The 18,640-nt window shown below is 43.0% G+C and overlaps 1 protein-coding gene across 10 annotated transcripts in view; it reads right to left on the bottom strand.

The window, feature by feature from the left end:
- PKP4 (plakophilin 4) overlaps positions 1–18,640 on the bottom strand; it is a 241,943-nt gene that overhangs the window by 181,808 nt on the left and 41,495 nt on the right. The window contains exon 1 of one of the 10 annotated variants that reach the window (XM_084642564.1): positions 13,507–13,601. The exons of the other annotated variants lie outside the window; for them this stretch is intronic. The gene's annotated coding sequence lies outside the window, so the exon portion shown is untranslated. Of the gene's footprint in view, positions 1–13,506; positions 13,602–18,640 lie in introns of those variants that run through there. 10 annotated transcript variants of the gene reach the window in all.

Below are 18,640 nucleotides of genomic sequence, written 5' to 3'. Positions count from 1 at the left end.
TGTAACTAAAACCATGTAGAAACTAACTAAAATAATCTGGATTGTTTAAAAGTAAAAACAGATATTAACGGTATTTACAGCAATGGTAACGTAACGCATCTAAACTGAAGTAACATCAGAAGTTGAAATGAAGATGGGATGAGTGGGGAAAAACATGTTACATATATGCACTATATTTTATTATAGTATTATATTCTTTGGCAATAAGAAACAAAGAAGGGATTGCTGCTTGAAGCGAATTAGTATAGACCGAAGTGTTTAGTAATCAGATTAAAGAAGAACAATTGTTGTTGCACTATTTTTATTGTATTAATTGTTTTTCTATGCTGAAAGTGTCAGTACAGAAAAAAGGGAATACTACTATAGTGTTTCAGTTCCCATTGATACTGTGTGAGTTGCCAACATCAAATGTTAAAAAGTCATGAGTAAAACCCAAATAATCATGAGGGGTTTTTTTTAAATCAAATTTTAGGTTCTTACTATTTGCCTTCTGGATTTTGATATTTTTGTGGTATTTAATGGTCTCCGCTCAGAGTCTGGTTGGGACGCGTGGCCTGGTGGTCATAGCCACAACGCCAGACTACCAGGTGGGTTATGGGGAGGGGAACCAGGGCCCTCCCACTCTACTGAGCTCTGACCCAGGGCCCTTTTAGCTACCAGTAACCTGGCAACCAAGACTATTTAAGGCTGTCTTCCCTGGGCCTCTTCCTCTTGTCTCCCCGCCGGGGTCACCTCAGTCCAAGGCCTTCACCTGATGGGAAAATCCAAATCCCAAGAAAGCAAGAGGGAGTAGCAACTGTCTAGGGCCACAGAATACTTCCCTCTCTTCTTGTCTCGACGAAGGTTCCCCCCTTTCCTCATCGAGGGCTCCTTTAGGCAGCTGCATCAGAGCCTTTAGGTTTCACTCTGCTCTCCTGGAGCCGTGGGCTGCAGGTCTGTTTACCTTCAGCATTGCTCACCAATTGAGCTAATTTGCTGCCTTTTAATTCCTCCAGCAGATGGAGAATTTGCTGCTGGTTTGGCGGGGCAGGGCTGTCTGAGCCCCAAATGAGCCCTTAAGCCCTTGCTGCTCAGTGTGGGGTTTGTACACCACATCACAGAGTACAATTTGGTCATATATGTAACCTTTTCTCTGTGACAATGAGGACTAGAAACATATTTTTTTTAAAAAATGGCAATCTATGATTCCCATTTAATCATTTGTTTCCAGGAGCTGGGTCTTTTAAAACATCAGATATTATGAGATCCACAGTAGAAGTGAAGAGTTAGTAAAAGTGCATTAGCCAGAAGTAATTATTCATTCAAAGGCTATTTGCACATTAAGTGGGATATGATTGACCCAACTAAGAGATTGTGAATCCTAGAGCCATTGCCCTCCTCCAGCAACCTTTCAAATCAAAGTACTTAGTTAGGTTGTCTATATCAGTGGGTTAAATGAATAACTGAAGAAGATTATATAATATATGCAGATTGTGTAGTTTTAATAATAATATAATATTTATATATTATATTATAATATAATATTTAATAATAATAATTTCAATGAGTCGAAAGAATAGTAAATATGGCAGGCGACCAGCTTGGCTTAATGGTGAAATCCTAGCGGATCTTAAACATAAAAAAGAAGCTTACAAGAAGTGGAATATTGGACATATGACCAGGGAAGAGTATAAAAATATTGCTCGGGCATGTAGGAATGTTATCAGGAGGGCCAAATCGCACCTGGAGCTGCAGCTAGCCAGAGATGTCAAGAGTAACAAGAAGGGTTTCTTCAGGTATGTTGGCAACAAGAAGAAAGCCAATGTGTGGGCCCCTTACTGAATGAGGGAGGCAACCTAGTGACAGAGGATGTGGAAAAAGCTAATGTACTCAATGCTTTTTTTGCCTCTGTTTTCACTAACAAGGTCAGCTCCCAGACTGCTGCGCTGGGCATCACAAAATGGGGAAGAGATGGCCAGCCCTCTGTGGAGATAGAGGTGGTTAGGGACTATTTAGAAAAGCTGGACGTGCACAAGTCCATGGGGCCGGACGAGTTGCATCCGAGAGTGCTGAAGGAATTGGCGGCTGTGATTGCAGAGCCACTGGCCATTATCTTTGAAAACTCGTGGCGAACCGGGGAAGTCCCGGATGACTGGAAAAAGGCTAATGTAGTGCCAATCTTTAAAAAAGGGAAGAAGGAGGATCCTGGGAACTACAGGCCAGTCAGCCTCACCTCAGTCCCTGGAAAAATCATGGAGCAGGTCCTCAAAGAATCAATCCTGAAGCACTTGCATGAGAGGAAAGTGATCAGGAACAGCCAGCATGGATTCACCAAGGGAAGGTCATGCCTGACTAATCTAATCGCCTTTTATGATGAGATTACTGGTTCTGTGGATGAAGGGAAAGCAGTGGATGTATTGTTTCTTGACTTTAGCAAAGCTTTTGACACGGTCTCCCATAGTATTCTTGTCAGCAAGTTAAGGAAGTATGGGCTGGATGAATGCACTATAAGGTGGGTAGAAAGCTGGCTAGATTGTCGGGCTCAACAGGTAGTGATCAATGGCTCCATGTCTAGTTGGCAGCCGGTATCAAGTGGAGTGTCCCAAGGGTCGGTCCTGGGGCCGGTTTTATTCAATATCTTCATAAATGATCTGGAGGATGGTGTGGATTGCACTCTCAGCAAATTTGCGGATGATACTAAACTGGGAGGAGTGGTAGATACGCTGGAGGGGAGGGATAGGATACAGAAGGACCTAGACCAATTGGAAGATTGGGCCAAAAGGAATCTGATGAGGTTCAATAAGGATAAGTGCAGGGTCCTGCACTTAGGACGGAAGAAACCAATGCACAGCTACAGACTAGGGACCGAATGGCTAGGCAGCAGTTCTGCGGAAAAGGACCTAGGGGTGACAGTGGACGAGAAGCTGGATATGAGTCAGCAGTGTGCCCTTGTTGCCAAGAAGGCCAATGGCATTTTGGGATGTATAAGTAGGGGCATAGCGAGCAGATCGAGGGACGTGATCGTTCCCCTCTATTCGACATTGGTGAGGCCTCATCTGGAGTACTGTGTCCAGTTTTGGGCCCCACACTTCAAGAAGGATGTGGATAAATTGGAGAGAGTCCAGCGAAGGGCAACAAAAATGATTAGGGGACTGGAACACATGAGTTATGAGGAGAGGCTGAGGGAGCTGGGATTGTTTAGCCTGCAGAAGAGAAGAATGAGGGGGGATTTGATAGCTGCTTTCAACTACCTGAAAGGGGGTTCCAAAGAGGATGGCTCTAGACTGTTCTCAATGGTAGCAGATGACAGAACGAGGAGTAATGGTCTCAAGTTGCAGTGGGGGAGGTTTAGATTGGATATTAGGAAAAACTTTTTCACTAAGAGGGTGGTGAAACACTGGAATGCGTTACCTAGGGAGGTGGTAGAATCTCCTTCCTTAGAGGTTTTTAAGGTCAGGCTTGACAAAGCCCTGGCTGGGATGATTTAACTGGGAATTGGTCCTGCTTCAAGCAGGGGGTTGGACTAGATGACCTTCTGGGGTCCCTTCCAACCCTGATATTCTATGATTCTATGATTCTAATATTGGTGCCATATGTCCACAGTCATCTAGGCAGTTTAAAACATAAATAAAAGCAAGTACCAAATTAGCAGCTAAGTCAATTTACCAAAACAAAGCAAATGAAATCGAGACCAAACAGAAAGAGATGCTCCTCTCCCTACACATATACAAAAAAGTCTTCATTCCCACCTTGATTGATATTAGCTATATACTACAGCCTATAACCAATTTGGTAATTAGAATTACTAATGCTCAGTGAACTTACTATCATTTCCGTGCAGTAGGTGGGCTGTGCTAGTTTTATTGAGCTTCTGCAAGAAGCACATTTCATAGAAAGCTTTCAGGAGGTCACAAGGGCAGGCATTTCTGAAATCCTTTCCATGTATTTATCCTTGCACATATTAAAAAGATTAAAAATACCAATCCTGATTGCTGCAAAAACTTGTACTTCCAGGTACTACTTCCATTAAAACTGAGCCCTAGTTGCCTACTTTTTATACTTGTGGCTATGGCAGTCTTCAATTAAATAAAGCCACCACAGAACAGAAACATTGTTTAGTGATTCCTCTTCCCCACAAGATATTTAATTCTGCAGTCCTATCGAACAAAGACTAACCATCTCACCGTCTGCAAGCTTTGACCAAAAAATGAGATCATGCAGACTGACTCACCAGCACAAAGATAATACAGACTTGGGTATTAGCAGCATGCTGACTATATCTCAGACCATGTATTGTATAATTAATATTAATGTAACTCAGCTTTCTGCTGTTCCAAATCTGCATCTCTAGTGAAGGGAAGCTTGCAAAATTTGTAAAATCACCAGCAGGAGTAACTTTCAACAACCCATAAAATAGAGAGGAAAAAAAGGTTAATTTTTGTCAGTCTCCCTTTGTCATTTGTGATTTCTTATGGCAATTCACTAGACAAAGCTCTCCCACTTGGAGAAAAAGTACTTACTTAACTGGTGCCAATTTCTGTAGCACCAGACAACCTCACGAAAAGAGAATTAATACAAGACAGGGTCCAACAAGTTGTTCGTATTTCTTCCTCCTTCCCATTTATTCTTGAGCAACTGATTGTTTGTTAGATTCAACCTATTTGAATACCGTGTTACCAGTTTGATCAACTGCTCTTTTTTGGGCTTGCTTACACTTGAAATTTGTTGCAGGTCAACTTGAGCTATTTCATATTAAAGTGCCTTGTGACCACAGACAATTTTTTTGTTATGAATCATCTGGTTTTTTAATATGCATTATTAAACCCACTTTGAAAGTGGGTTGCTGAGATGTGGGATGAGATTACCTTCAGCAAAGTAGATGTGGATGCATACCCATCCCAAAATGAATAGTTGCCCCTTGGCCAAGTCCTCCTATTAGCATCCCATACTGCTTTAACTGGCTAGCTGAGTGATCATGTCTGTTTACCTGTGTGCCCTCCACTGTCCCGGGTGTCATCCTGATCAGTATCACATCTCTGTCTAAATGGTGGCACCCAGCCAGGTTCTGTCTTTTGCAATTCCAGCTGCTGTAGAATTCATAGCCCATATTGGGCTAACTTCCTTCACTCTCTCTCTCTCTCGTAGGCTTTTAACACCACTCCGACACCTACCCACTACTCAAAATGATGGCTGCGGCAGAGACTGTACAAACTCTCCACACCTTTATTTCTATAAATATGCAAACACAGAAAGACCACTTCAGTTTGCTGTGTACTGCTCTCCCCACCACATTCCCCAGCATGGTGCTTATTGGTCTCTCATCTGCATGGTTAACACCCTCTTCCCTCTAACATAATGGCAGCACCAGATGGGAAACTATTTGAAGAAATGGACTTTTACTCTAGCAGTAAATTCAGAAAAGAAAAAGCAAAAAAATTCATGTTTCTGGCTCTCAGTGTCATTAATGCACTTAGTTTTGAACAAACATGAGTCATTATAAGTTGAATCGCCAAATCATGCTGCACAGATATTTCCTAAAAGAACGATATTTTAAAGAATTTGGCCACGCTTTGAGTTACTGAAGAATGTTGTTTATTTTGCTGTGTACTTTATGCTTATCCATGGGGTTAAATATGAGAAAAGGCACAAATAGTGCTCTAACTTGGCAACGAGACTGCACAGCAAAGCAGCTCTCTCGGCACTACCCAAGTACCTTGTGGTTCCTGTCCACTCCTGCACCAGCTCTGGGAGGAACCATCCAAGCAAACAGCATCACAGCATATCTTCCCAGTTTGCTCAATGAATTTTTGAACAGAGTACTCTGTCTTTTGGGGACACAGCTCAGGTTAACATCCTCCAAAGTACGGACAGAGTACAGAAGTTCACATGCAATTACTAGCCTGCTGCTGCCGCCCCCTCTTTAGTTAGCTACCACCTTCTCCCCAGTAACTCACAGCCCATCTAGAATTTAGTACTCCATTCCCCAAGTTTGCAGACCAAACTCTTCCCTGCTATCCACCTCACACCACAGGGCTGGGGGCTCCTAAAAAGGAAGAAAATATTGTAAATGTCTTACCATCTTCAAGCTCACTCAAGACTGGGAAGAACCAAAAGAAATGGAGTTTTGGCATGGAGACTACAATTCAAAAAATAACTTGTTCTTTTTCTCCATACCACCAGATGGGGAGGGGGGGGAGGGGAGAGAAGAAGAGAGAGAGAGACTGATAAAGGAAATGGTTAGCACCTCACAGACACAGCTGCTAGGGATGATGGGAGGCAAACAACCATCTTGGAATACGTGGCCTTGAAACCTACTTTTGCACAGCTTTATGAATTTTTTATAATTTTTTTTAAAGCTCACAGTGTTCATCTTGGTGTATTCTTGGTTAATGAAGTAGTGAAAATGTGCTTACACTCATTGTTCCAAATCTTGCACAATTCATTGAAAAGTACAGCATCATGATCACAACAACCACATGTACCAAAAACAAATAACACACACACAAGATTACAAGCGCTATCAAAATTCCCACAAAGTGCACTAAAACCTCAAAAATAAATGTTACAGCACACACATCATGATTCAGTCATTGTATTTAATACATGTACACAAGACACATTCAGTAATGCTGATAAATTTCTTACGCAAAGAGCGTATGTACTTTTGAAAGTGGCACCTAGACTTGAAGTATGGGTACAATGCATTCCTCACTGTGTCCCTGTCTTTGTATCATTTTGCAGAAGCCTCTAATATGGCTGTGGAAAGTTTTCACCAAATTGACTCATCTCCTGCTGTCATCCATTTGCAAGGCTCTTTCCCTGGCTCTCAAAGGCTGAGCAAAACACAGCAAGCAGCTATCCTAAGATGACAACAACGTTTCTAAGTCTCCACATCAGGATCCTGCATCTACTTTTCAGTCTTCCAGATACACCATCACAGTAATTCTGCAACTACTCAGCATATAATTTAAACACTATTCATAAAGACCACAGGAGCAAAATTCCTTTTTGCATTGCAAAAGACAGTCCAGAGTTTTTGAAGATCCTGGTGTTACGGACCTTTCCAGACCACTTCACATTAATATTAGAAAAATACCCTTTTCTACTGATGAATTCTGAGGCCTGGTGGGGTGCGTGGTTAAAGAATAGGCAAGTGTCCAATCAATGACCCAATATAATTGGTGAACCCCAAGTCTGCAAATCCGTTAATAACCTTCTATGCATTTCCCAGCCTTAAGATTTGGCGTCACGGGGAAGGGAAGAATCACCGGAGTAGAGGGGAAAATCACCTTATTGCTAGCACCACACACCTCCACAACAGCTCTGACACTTGTTTTACCAACCCCAAAATGTTTAGCTACTAACCAGTAGCATCAGGTGTGGCAAGCTTCTAGACAGCAACAGTCATGCATGTCTGCACACTAAGGGGAGTTCTCATGTAGGTGGTCTGCTGTTGCAACTCTGACGCGAGCTTGGCACAGATCTTCAAGGAAGCTGCTTTCCTGTAGGTATCCCACAATGTGGCAGCAGAATAGAATAGAGTAGATCTCAGAATGCATACAGCACACAAGTGGAGAAATGCACCATAAGGTCTGACCAGAATGCTGAGTGCTTTTTTTCAAAACAACATTGTGTTGTGTGGTAGCAATGATATGAGGCATAACTACCTTAGTTGCAGGATAAAAGCATGGTGCATATACTCTATTCATGCAAAATTTGTTGTAGGTCACTTAACATGGGTACACAAAACCCGCAGGAAGTTTTATGTGCAGACATGCCCTACCCAACTGATCTGGCCAATTGTTTCACTTAGCTATGCATTTCCTTTTCTCACTCTGCTCTTCACCACACCTTCTTTTCTGCATCACTATATCCTCTTCTCCTTTAAAGGGCATCTTTAAGTTGATCAACTTGTTTTTTTTTTTTTTTGCAACCAAAGTTAAAGATTAACTCTTCGTCATTTTCAAACTCTGATGTTGTACTTACTGTAGGCGGAGCTGATAGTGACGCCTCTATTTAGGTTGCCCAACATTTTCCATTACAGAATATTCTTACAACTTTTTTGAGAATCTTTAACACCTAAGTCTGTAGGAGGCCTTTGACATTCAACAGGAACAAGGTCCTAGGGCTTGAGATGTATCTTTCATGTGCCCCATGAAATTACATTAAAGTCTGGCTGAGATAAATTCTTGAAAAAAGAAATCCTTTCTGTTTCTTGCATGCCTTATGAAAATGTTGGCAATCTGCCAAAATAACTGAAAATGAACTTTCTAAAAAGGTGAAAGAGCCAGGCCAAACACCCCACAAATACACCTCTGGAAACACACACATCCCCAGTAGCCTACCTCCTCCCCACCTCAAGACACCACACTGGGTAGGAATCCTCCAGTTCTCGGATTAAGGAGAGAAAAGCCAGACTAGAATTTCTATCCAGTCACGACAAAACCTGACACATGGTTCCAAAGGCCCACCTCTCCCACTTTTAGATAACAGCTTTTTTCTGCTGTCACCTAATTTAGCTCCTGTAGCTCAAGTGATGGCAGTCTGTGCTGCAATGCTGAAGATTCAAGGTTTAAACCCTGGTGATGCATGACAGAGGGGGTTGTAACAAATAGCATTTGTTTTTGCCTTTTTCCTTTAAAAGGGTTAGGGAAATCTGCAACCTAAATAACGTTATACGTACAAAGTCAAGCACTTGTAAAGTAGAGCTGGTCAGGAATTTTTTGACAATTATTTTTACTGGAAAATGCCATTTCATCAAGACAAATCTTTTATAGAACAAAGCTTTTGTTGGGACGGTATTGCAGGCCCAGGATGGAATTTCTGGACAAAATGAGAGACAACAATAAAAAATATATTTTATATATGGATCCATAATATATGAATATATTTTATATATGGATCCATGAAATAAAAAAAAAAAAAATAAATAAAAAATCATACCGTCACAGTAATGAGACAGCAGGATTAGGCAAAGTATGAAGTGTCAAAATAAAAAAAAATCCCAAAGACTAAATATTAAAATAATTTAAAAAAAAAATCAAGTTCAGAATAGACGATAATAAGTTTCAAACAGATGAGAAACAAGATGTCACGTAACAATGTATTGATAAGAAAATTATACATTACTAAACAAATGGCATTCCAGTACTCTATTTGCATTATCTTTCACAAAGTGGCCAAGACATTCCAGAGGAAAATGAAATAATGAAGCTAAACAGGAAGTTATGAGAATGAGATATGAATTACATCCAGATCTAGTTGAAATTTATCCTAGAATCCTAAAAGAAAATCTTTCTCAAGCACAGGTGTTTCAGTGGCCTGAATATCATTGACAGATTAGACCTGTCCTTTTTACAGCAAATGGAGACATTCTAAAGCAGTGGTGGGCAACCTGCAGCCTGTCATGGTAATCCGCTGGCGGGCCATGAGACAGTGTTTACATTGACCATCCGCAGGCATGGCCGCCCGCAGCTCCCAGTGGCCACAGTTTGCCGTTCCTGGCCAATGGGAACTGCAGGAAGGGTGGCCAGCACGTCCCTGCAGCCATCGCAGCTTCCTGCAGCTTCCATTGGCCAGGAACGTCGAACTGCGGCCATGGGGAGCTGCGGCCAGCTGTGCCTGAGGACGGTCAATGTAAACACTGTCTCGCAGCCTGCCAGAGGATTAACCTGATGGGCTGCAGGTTGCCCACCACTGTTCTAAAGGCTGTATTACACCCATACAGAGACATTTCAGACTCCTTTGCTGCAGATCCAGTTCACCAATTATTACTAAAACATTGCTACTGAAGAAATGCCTAGATGAGATCTCAAACAAGCTGAGGTCCCATTAGGCTTGGCAAGATGTATAGTAAAATGGCAGTCCCAGCTCCAAAAAAATCTTACCAATCTAAGAAAATAGCTTATTAATGACTGTTCACCACTAGAAAGAATTTGGACGTGTAGAAGTCCTCTCACAAACCCCTCAAATCCAGGTAACTGGATTTCCAAGTAACTGAAATTTGTTAATTGTATTGTCAGAGTAGCAGGAAGATTCTAAATTTGTATATTTTTGTCTTGCTTGACTGCATGTGCAAAAGTGGCTTAGTTAAGCCTGCCACCTTACCACATCTAACTCTGGTTTCCCTCAGCAACAGACCAGAGCACTCTATCTGGGAGCTCCAGCCTGCCAGTACTAGTAACTCATCCAAACAGCTGGAATCAAGCAAACCTTAGATTCCTGTGGTTTGAATTTCTTTCCTCTCAATTTCTACAGAGATCTTGACAAACTGTTTTGATAGTATACTCATAGTAATTCTTACCTATTAAATAATTACATAGTTATTTATTTAGTTTTTCTTTTAAAGATTCAACCTTTGATGAAAGGTGTGCTGGTCTTGCTTTTCTTATTCCAGAAAAAGACACAGCTCCTATTTAAAGGAAAGGTTTTCTGAAAAACTGAAAGGCTTGTCATCTTCAAATAACTCATTTGTAGACTAACCCAACTGGTTGCAAGACAGCCTGAATATCCACCAAAACAGAAGTGATATCTGCAGACTGCTGATCTTGGACAAGGAGCTGGGACTAGAATAACTTTGTACTGTACTTGTTAACATTGAATCTCAGGTCTGGCAAAATGTTAAAAATCTTAGGAGGCAATTCTTTCTGGTAGAAAGGACTGACACCTCCAACAACAAAAATGCACACCCTCGACTTTTTCTTGAATTTCTCTTTCACTATACACATTTTATGAAAGATACTTTGATTTGTCCCTTGAACATTAAACACCCTAATGAAGAATCCTTTTATTCTATTTACACAAAGACTATTTTCACGCCACAGGTGGCCTCATAAGAGATATTTTACTTCTTCTTTTTTTTTTTGCTTGCTAATAAGAGGTTTATGTTACATTTGTACAACTTGCAGATTGTACACAAACATACCTTGCAGGTTCTGAAGACTAGTTTCAGAAGAACTAGTATGTAATACTGTAGTTTTCCCTATTACGATACAGATAATCTGCTCTTTAGAACTTTTACTTCACAATCCACAAAATGGCTTCTCTTGATAAATTTCAGGTAATTCCACAGTTCACGTGCGATTGTTATAGCAGGGGTGGCCAACCAGAGCCTCAGAAGGAGCCTAAATCTACCAATGTACATTGCCAAAAAGCCACAGTAATAAGTCAGCAGCCCCACATCAGCTCCCCCGCCCGCCGCTCCCAGTGCCTCCCATGCACCGGCAGCCCCGAACAGCACCTCCCCCTCCCTCCCCGCACCTCCCGATCAGCTGTTTCATGGCATACAGAAGGCTAGGAGGGGGAGGAGTGAGGGCACAGCAGGCTCCAGAGAGGGGACAGGAAGGGGTGGAGTTGGGGTGGGGCAGGGCCTGTGGCAGAGCCAGGGGTTGAGCAGTGAGCACCTGCCGGCACATTGGAAAGTTGGTGCCTGTAGCTCCAGCCCCGAAGTCGGTGCCTATACCAGGAACTGCATATTTACTTCTGAAGAGACGCATGTGACTCCGGAGCCACAGGTTGGCCACCCCTGTGTTATAGTATTCAGTAATCACTCAGACATTGACTGAAGCAGATCTCTATCAAGCTCCTTATCTCAGTTCCAACTGCCTGTCAACAGCATATCCAAGCCCCTGAAAGTACAGTTCCCCACATCTTCCTTTCCCAGCCCAACTTAACATCAACAATCAATCAATATTTACATAAATACTTATAACCAACTTACTAACAATGTTCAGCTAATCATGCACCATTGCTTGGACTTGAGGACCCCTTGAGGATATCAATACAACTGTTGTCAGGAGGCGGTAAGTAGAGGTGGTTGGGAATTTACAGCAAAACAGTTTTGTCAAACTCTGCTGCCTTTTTCAGGAGGCACTTTATTATTTTGATTCTGTTTCCCACCAACCCATTGGACTGATGATAATGGGGACTAAGGGTTACATGTCCAAACCCAAACGTCACTGCAAATGGCATGAACTCTCGGCCACTAAAACTATGGCCCCTTGTTAGACATAGGCATGGTAAAGCTGACATAGCAAACAAAAATACAATCAATGTGTACAATCATCTATTTAGCAGTAGTATCTTCTAGTAAAAACTAGAAAGTGAGAGTAATAGTCTAGAACAAGTACATCATTTTTTCTCATCAAAATAAGCAAATCTGAGTGTACTTTGCTCAAGGGGGACATTTTTTCCTGTGCAACTAACATGGTTATGCTTGACTTGGCTATATTTTTGGAATAGACAACAAATCTTGACAGCCTCTTCAATGTGACTTTACATTTGAGATCAGTATAAAATGTATCTAGCTCTTCTAAGATTTTTCAATTCCTAAATGACCTAAATGTATCCTTAACATATTTTTCTGTAGCACCTTAGGGATCACCATTTTGGTGCCTTCAAACAGAATCACATCTAGGACTGAGACTTCCCCCTTGAAAGGGAGTATGGGGCTGGGCACCTGCTAACAGTCTTGATTACATTCTGTAGGGTCCCATTTTGAGCCATAGCTCTGACAAACACTGTCCACATTTCATTTGAGATAGGACAGAGTATTTTATTTTAAATTGTATTTTATTGTTTTTATTTTAAATACACACAAATACATGAACAAAATGGAAATAACATATACATAACAATTCAAATGTTCATTAGTTGCAAACCTAGGGGGTTTAAAAAACCCTGAACCTGTGGAGGTCATGCAGGGCATCAATTATTAAAGTGAATAAATAGATAAATGAAATGAGAATATAACCTATGAGAACCGGGAACAACAGTTTAGTTTTAAATCAAGCTGATATGTACAATTCTAGCTGTGGACTTTACTCCACTGCATTTTTGTCAAACACTCTACAGAGTATCTGTAATCATCATCATCTCCCTCAGGTTTGTATTCAAATTGCAAATTATACATTTGTAACTGAAAAAAACCCAAAATGCTATTCTAGGGGCAGGGGAATTACCAGGCCCCATTTGGTAATGGCATTAAGTCATTTGTAGTTAGTTTCAGTTTAACATTGGCCTCCCATAAATAAAGACATGAAACTTTTTACAGCCATAAACTAAGGCTAAAGATTCCTTCTCTTTTTGAGCATACTGACATTCAGTTTTTGTTAGAAACTGATGCATAAGCCACTGGTCTCTAGATTTCACCATAATATTGTAAGAAAACTGCACTAACACCCTCCTTGGAAGCATCCGTGGAAAACTTAGCTTTGTCACAGTACCTTAGGACTGGAGCCTCTAACTATTTCAGTTTCTCAAACTCCTTATTAAGATTAGCATCTCATGTCCATTGGACATGTTGGCACGGTAGCACTCTCAGGTTGCTGGCTTGGACAGCTAGATTTGGCACAAAGTTCACCATTCCAAGGAATCTTTGTACCCTTCCACCCTTCTTTGTCTGTTAGGGCAGTCATGCTGGTAAGCATCTCAACCTTGCTGTGGTCTACCTGTACACCTTACTGTGTTTATTTCTATAACAGATATGTTATTTCCATTACACAGTATTTACATTTTTCATTTGTTTACCTTTAGCCCAGCAGCTCTGGCTCTTTCCAAAGCTTCCCGATGCCTCTGATCATGCTCTTCTACTGTTTTTCCCCAGATCAAAACGTTATCTATGTTGACCTTAGCACCTGTTATACCATCAAAAAATGATTACATTTTCCAGTGAAACGTCTCAGGTACCAAAACAATCCAAATGGCAGTCTGCACAAACACCCAAACGGGGGTGCTGAATCTGCACAAATGAGCACTGTTTTTCTAAGGGCACCTGCTAGAACCCTTGTAGAAAATATTTAGCATCTGCCATATCCCCAAATATTTCTCCCCTCCTAGGTGGTGGAAAGTTTTCCATTTACATATATTTGTTTAATTATTTTGGGTCTAGACATAAAGGAAAGGTTTTGTTCCCCTCCTCCTCCTCCCCCACCCCACCAACCCACACACAATAACCAATGAGTGTACCTACTCTGTTGGTTCTTCTACACTGGTACAGGTCTGTTTATAATTCTATAAAGATAAAATCTTCTCTCCCTAAAACAGCTCATGGTGGATTAAAGAAAAACCACACAAAACAATCCCTGTGATTTTTTTTAATAATTGATTTTTTTAAAATTTAAGTCAGATATTTTATTTGAATTAAATACACATTTATTTAAAAAAAATCTATTTAAAATTATGTTTGAAACGGACAACCTATGTTGAGGCTTAAATTTATTATAATCAATTAAAGTCATTTAAATTAAGTGCAAAAAATAATGTTACATGGTACATGTTTGCTGCCAAGTTTTAAAGAAAGTCACAGGCTAAGCATCTGGAACCTGAAGTGTTAAACCAGCTTTTGACAGCAATAACCTCTTCTGCAGATGCAGACAAATTATTTTCTTCATTACAGCTTATTTGCAGAGCTCAATTCAATGATTAGTTCATTCAAAAGCTAAAAAAAATCAATTAGAAACTGAAAAAGCAGGACAGCTTGTTTTCCTCTACTAATCTATGAATAAAAACAAGGTTTATTAGTTCTAATATCTTGAAGGACATGTTGATCAGAAATAATCAGTTCAATTCACTAACTTCAGATAATACTTCCTTTCTTTAAAGGATTTATTAATTTAAAATGCAAAATATGTTTTGATAAACTTTTATCTTCTTAAAAAGAAAAAGAGTACTTGGGCACCTTAGAGACTAACCAATTTATTTGAGCATAAGCTTTCGTGAGCTACAGCTCACTTCATCGGATGCATACTGTGGAAAATACAGAAGATGCTTTTATACATACAAACCGTGAAAAAATGGGTGTTTACCACTACAAAAGGTTTTCTCTCCCTCCAACCCACTCTCCTGCTGGTAATAGCTTATCTAAAGTGATCACTCTCCTTACAGTGTGTATGATAATCAAGGTGGGCCATTTCCAGCACAAATCCAGGGTTTAACAAGAACATCTGAGGAACGCGGGGGGAGGGGGGAGGGGAGAACAAGGGGAAATAGGTTACCTTGCATAATGACTTAGCCACTCCTAGTCTCTATTCAAGCCTAAGTTAATTGTATCCAATTTGCAAATGAATTCCAATTCAACAGTCTCTCGCTGGAGTCTGGTTTTGAAGTTTTTCTGTTGTAATCTTCTTATGTATCTAGCATATTTAAGGTAGTTTTATTGAATAAAAAAATAAATTGTAATTTCTGAACATTTTAATTGAATTTCCATCCAAATAGAGGTTGACACAAATCACAAGCAAAAAATGAATCTTCATTTAGTAAAAAGTTAAGATATAAAATTGCTTAAATAAATTTGTACAGAAACAGTGTATCCCCTTTTGCCACGGGGTGCTTTACTCACTGCTGGAGTGCCACCCCCTGGCCGCATCTGGGGTTTAGCTCTGCCAGGCCGACACCCGTTCCTGCAGCTGCACTCTGTCACTTTCTCTGCATCTCGCTTTCTCGGGACTCAGCTGCTCCTGCTTCGGGCAGGTCACCTTCTGGGGGTGGGTTTGCGTTCATAAAGTCTCTTGAGACCCACTGTCCCAGGCAGTCTTTTACCTTGACGCCTCAGGTAAGTGGCCACAGCATACTAATCCACAAGGATGGGCTATCACCAGCAGGAGAGTGAATTTGTGTGGGGGGGTGGAGGGTGAGAAAACCTGGATTTGTGCTGGAAATGGCCCACCTGATAATCACTTTAGATAAGCTATTACCAGCGGGACAGTGGGGTGGGAGGAGGTATTGTTTCATATTCTCTGTGTATATATAAAGTCTGCTGCAGTTTCCACGATATGCATCTGATGAAGTGAGCTGTAGCTCACGAAAGCTTATGCTCTAATAAATTGGTTAGTCTCTAAGGTGCCACAAGTACTCCTTTTCTTTATACATTTTGTGAACACCTTTGGGGCCGATGAGAGGCCAAAGGGCAGCGCCATGATTTTAAAATGGGGTCTACCCACTATGAAACAGAGGAAATGTCTGACTTTGGAATATGGAAATGAGTGTTTTTCAAGTCGAGTGCGGCGTACCAGTCTCCCACATCCAGGGAGGGGATAATGAAGGCCCGGGAGACCATGTGAAACTTCAACAGTTTGAGAGACTTGTTGAGGCATCACAGGACCATAATGGGAAAAAGGCCCCCTTTTGCTTTTGGGATTAGGAAGTAGCAGGAGTAGAACCCTTTTCCTTTCATGTCCTGAGGGACCTCCTCTACCATCTCCATGTGCAGGAGGTTCTTAACCTCTTGGACGAGGAGTTGCTTGTGAGAAGTGTCCCTGAAGAGGGAGGGGGAAGAGAGGAGTAGGAGGGAGGGGCAGCCGAGAATTGCAGGGTATAGCCACGAGATACTATCTCTAGCCCCCCGTGGTCCGAGGTGACCTGCAACCAGGCCAAACAGGGGGATGAAGATGGCCGAGGAAAGAACAAGGTGGATCTGGGGAGATGACTGGGGTATCGTTCTTAGCATACCTTCAAAATGAGCGCTTCTGGCCTCCGGGATGCTTCGTTGGGCTGGGCTGCGTGGAAGAAGGGGAGAAGGAAGGGCGACGACGACTAAAGATAGTGTCTCTGTCCCTTCTCCTCTCAGACCCTTGACGAGGCGGGCAGCCAGAACTGCTTCCTTGCCAATTGCAGCGTATGCAGACCCAGGGAGCAAAGATGGCTTGACTGTCCTTTAGGCCATGCAGCCATGCATCAGTCTACTCTGAGAAGAGACCATTTCCATTAAATGAGTGATCTTGAATTAAGGCCTGAATTTCTTGAGACAGCCCAGCGGTCTGAAGCCAAGAGCTTCAACTCTTGATCACCACCAATGAGACCTTTCTAGCCACTGAGTCAGCTGTGTCCCACGCCATTTGAAGGGAGCACCTGCTGCAGTACCCTCCTCCACCAGGGTGCCAAACTCCTGGGCCAAGTCCTGGTGCAAGGACCCCTTGAACTTACAGAAGGAGTCCCATAAATTAAATTTGTATCTTACCAAGAGAGCCTGGTGGTTCACCACCTGGAACTGAAGGCTGACAGTTGAATAAATTTGCCTCCCAGCCCCTTGGCCTCTTTATTTTTGGGGGTCAAACTCGTGAGCCCCAGCTTTTCCTTTTTGTTGGCCACTGAGATGACCAGCGAGCCTAGAGGGGGGTGGGTATACAAGTACTTGAACCCCTTGGCTGGGATGAAGTACTTTTTCTCAGCTCTCTTGGAGGTGGGAGGGATGGAGGACGGGGTTAGACAGAGGGCCTTAGCAATTTTCAAAACTCCATCATGCACTGGTAGTGCAACATGGGCAGGGGTAGATGCCAAGAGCATACTGAATAGGGTGTCTGCCTGCTCAGCCATCTTCTCTACGTCTAAGACCAAGTTCTAGGCCACCTGTCAAAGCAGAGACTGGTGCTCCATAAAATCATCCAGCAGGCTGGCCCTCGAAGTTCTGCCACTGCCTCGTCTAGGGATGAGGACGACGACTCTACCACCGGGGAGGCCCCGGGCCATCATTCCCTATGGGAAAAGGGGGTTTCAGGGTGGGTACTCACTCCTCTACCCTGACCTCTGAGTGTGTTTTGCACACCAAGCCCAGTGCTTCTGGTACTGTGAATTGTTGCTCCGAGGCAGCAGCTAACGAATGGTGCAAAGGGGGCATCAGCATCACAGGCATGCCCATGCACTCCAATAGGGCCACTGCACTGGCCACTGGCCATGTTGCCAAGGAAGCATCACAAAGGTTGATGCAGCCTCAGGTGCCCAATCACACTGGTGATGCCTCAGTGAGGGGCTGGGCTTTCTCTTTGTGCCAGAGGAATCCCCTTCCAGTGACCAATGTGGGGCTGTTGATGCCCGCATCTGTAGGCTAATCATCGGTGCTGGAGACCAGTGCTTCGAATAGGAGGACCAAAGCCAGAGCTGGGGGGGACCAGTACCGTGACACAGATCATTCCCATGGTGTGGAGGACAGGGATCCGTGCCGAGAAGATGACTGGTGGGTGGGTGAACAGTGCTGGCGATACGGTGACTGGTGCTTCCCCCTAGGCGACCTGTGTCGTGAGGACGGAGACTGCGATCACGGTGCCAATGATCTTGGGCAAGCTGCAGAGGACCGGGGCTGAGAAGCCGGAGATCTGTGGTGTGGAGTCAGGGAGCACTCCCTCGGCTCTGGGGATTGGCAGTGCTCAACTGCTCTCTGGGGAGCCCTAACAGCTGGCTTGCCCTTGTAAGGAGCCCTTGCCACTTCCTGTGGCACACACAGTGCTGGCGGCGCTGGTAGAGGCCTCTTCTCCCTAGGCACTGGGAGAATCTGAGAAGGCGTTGGTCCTGCCAAGTCTGGGTCTCCTACCGTTCCCAGGAGTCAGGGGCGGATCTCTTGGGCACTAGGGGCCCTGACTGGAGAGGCAAATTCATGTGGCTCTGGTATGCATGGGCGGCCCAAACTGCGTCCTTTGCCCTGTACCCCATGGCCTTTCTTGCCTGGTGAAGGGAAGCTGTGCTTCTTGGCCGCCTTTTTGGGTGCCAGCGATGGAGAGCAGTGCCAGGCAGAACACAATGGCGGGAGTGCACTACGCCCTGAGGCCAAGGTACTAGGGGTAGAGTCTGGCCGGGAAGTCTCGGAAATTGGGCAGAGAGCAGCCTCCAAGAGGAGGGCCTTCAGACGGATGTCACACTCTTTCTGGGTCCTGGGTCTAAAATTTTTGCAAAT

The sequence above is a fragment of the Lepidochelys olivacea genome (assembly GCF_965140295.1).
Source record: "Lepidochelys olivacea isolate rLepOli2 genome assembly, chromosome: 11".
NCBI classification, from domain to species: Eukaryota; Metazoa; Chordata; order Testudines; family Cheloniidae; genus Lepidochelys; species Lepidochelys olivacea.
The sequence above is the reverse complement of the archived record's forward strand: the minus strand, read 5'-3'. Positions and strand labels throughout refer to the sequence as shown.